The sequence below is a fragment of the Dipodomys ordii genome, unplaced genomic scaffold, assembly GCF_000151885.1.
Source record: "Dipodomys ordii isolate 6190 unplaced genomic scaffold, Dord_2.0 Scaffold16, whole genome shotgun sequence".
NCBI lineage: Eukaryota > Metazoa > Chordata > Mammalia > Rodentia > Heteromyidae > Dipodomys > Dipodomys ordii.
This window is the reverse complement of record NW_012267232.1, coordinates 1,891,221-1,893,483: the sequence shown is the minus strand read 5'-3', so window position 1 is coordinate 1,893,483 and position 2,263 is coordinate 1,891,221. Positions and strand designations below refer to the sequence as shown.

At 50.2% G+C, this 2,263-nt stretch overlaps 1 protein-coding gene across 1 annotated transcript in view; it reads right to left on the bottom strand.

The window, feature by feature from the left end:
• The window catches only part of Dlgap5 (discs, large (Drosophila) homolog-associated protein 5), a 69,337-nt gene extending 67,471 nt beyond the window's left edge, over positions 1–1,866 (bottom strand). The window contains exon 1 of the mRNA XM_013012214.1: positions 1,751–1,866. The gene's annotated coding sequence lies outside the window, so the exon portion shown is untranslated. The remainder of the gene's footprint in view (positions 1–1,750) is intronic.
• Positions 1,867–2,263: the final 397 nt, after the last annotated feature.

Here is a 2,263-nt window from a genome sequence, read left to right as displayed (position 1 = left end):
CCACTTCTGGCTTTTTTCTTTTTGCTTATGTGGTGCTGAGGAATCAAACCCAGGGCCTCATGCATGCAAGGCAAGCACTCTACCACTGATCCACCTTCCAAGCGCCAAGATCCTACAGGTAAAGGGCTTACTCCATCAATCAGACTGACCCGGCCCAAAGGTGCAGGTTGTTTGCTTGTGCTACTTACAAACCCTCCTCCTCAGGTTTTTACTAAATTTACTAATTTACTAAAGACCTCCAAACCCAGGGAAATGCTTTTCTCCTTATGTCTTCTGGTTTATTAGAGAGGACATTAAAAAGGATATAGATGAAGAAATGCATAGGGTAAGATATGTGGGAAGTAGCACAAGTCTTTCTTGCAAACGCTATTCGGAAAAACTCTCTGCAAACCTCCATGTGTTTCTATCTGAAAGCTCTCTAAACTTTTTCCTTTTCCTTTGGGGGGGTGGTGAGCAGTAGCAGTCATAACTGATTAAATTATGGTCAACTTTAGACCAAAATTGATCAACTCAGTCTCCAACCTCTCTCTTCTCAGGAGGCTAAGGTTGGAGTTGAGAGACCCTCTAAAGTAATTTTGACCTTTCCAGTGAACAACTCCCACCTAGAAGCCAGCTCTCTGAGTAAGTTAATTCATTAGCTTATAGAAGGTATTACTTAAGAGTCTAGGATTTTAGGAATTGTGTGGCAAAAATTCAGTGACAAATACCAAATAGTTTACAATGTCCCAGTTATACTATACTCTTCAACACGAACTTGAAAAATCCACCAAAAAAGCTCTAAGGAAAAATTGGAGTGGGCGAAGTGGCACAAGCCTGTATCCCAGCACTCCAGTTCATGAAGGCGGATCAAGAGCACAAGGCCAGCCTGGGCTACTTAGCAGACTGTCTTAACAAAATAAAAGGTCCATCTGATCTGGATGCTATACCATCTCCCTAAAAAGCTCGGGGAGAAGTGGCAATGGACATGTATTTCATGAAGGACTTTCCTCTCTCATCGAATGGGAGGAAAAGAGCATACATATCATATATATGTATACATATATATGCTCATATAATATACATTAAACACACACACACATATCATGGTGGGCGGGTGTGTGCGCTGTCCCTTAGGTTGTTGTTGTTGTTGTTCAAGGCTGGCGCTCTATCATTTGAGCCACAGCTCCACTTCTGGCTTTCTATTGGCGATAGTCTCATTGACTTTTCTGTCCGGGCTGGCTTTGAACCGTGATCCTCAGCTGTCAGTCCCCTGAGGGATTAGGGCTAGGCTTGATCAAATAGTAAATGTATTTTTAATGATCACAATAGCCATAAAGGACATTTCATATGTAGTATCCAGTTAGAGGTCCATTAACTGCCTGCATCAGCACGGGTGCAAGGTGGACCCCAGTCCAGGCATCCTGACTGTGTTCACACACACAAACGCCTTCTTTGGCTGATTGTCTGGGAGGTCAGTCAGAGTCCTCCAGACTCACCGGATCTGGGAGGAGCTGCTGGAACAGAATGAGGGCGGGGGGGATGCCAAACGGCTCATCCCGGGGAGCACCGGGCCCCGCAAAGCCCAAACCAGACGGTGGCACCGAGCGACGACTTCCCCGGGGGAGTGGGGGGGGCTGGCGGTCACGGGCCGCGGGCGACCCGCTCCCGCGGAGGCCTGAGGTAGAACCGGCTCGCAGCCCGGTCCTCACACCGCTAGACGCCCACCCAGCGCGGGCCAGCGTCCTCCCCCCACCTCCCGACCGCAGCTTACCTGACGCACAGCTCGGTGAAAGAAACCTCAGCTAAATAAACCGTGGAAGGATCCTCGGGGTCCGGACAAAGTCCGTGTGCTCCGACGCAGAAACGCCTACCAGCCAACACCGCGCAAAATTCAAACTTCCGGCCCGGGCCTCTGATTGGAGGGGCTTTAACCAACACTTCCGGGAGTGAGCTCCCGCCCCTTCCTCTCGGCGAGATATGCGATAGGTTCCCTCGGCACGATGTTTGAATTGATTGAAAGGCCACGCGACCGTTCAGAGGATGGGTGTGACAGGGAAAAGAGGCGGGATGGCCACGGAAGAAGGGTAGCGCCGAGCCCAGTTGTGGGCAGCCCGCTGGGTCCAGACCCGGGCGCCGTGTCTCACGTCCGCTTGCGCTGCTTCCCTGGAGCTTCATTCGCTTTTGGGATCCACTTCGCAGGGATTTTTGTTTTGTACGGGTCCTGGGGTTAGAACTCAGGGTCTGGAGTCTGTCCCTGAGCTATTGTGCTCAAAGCTGGCATTCT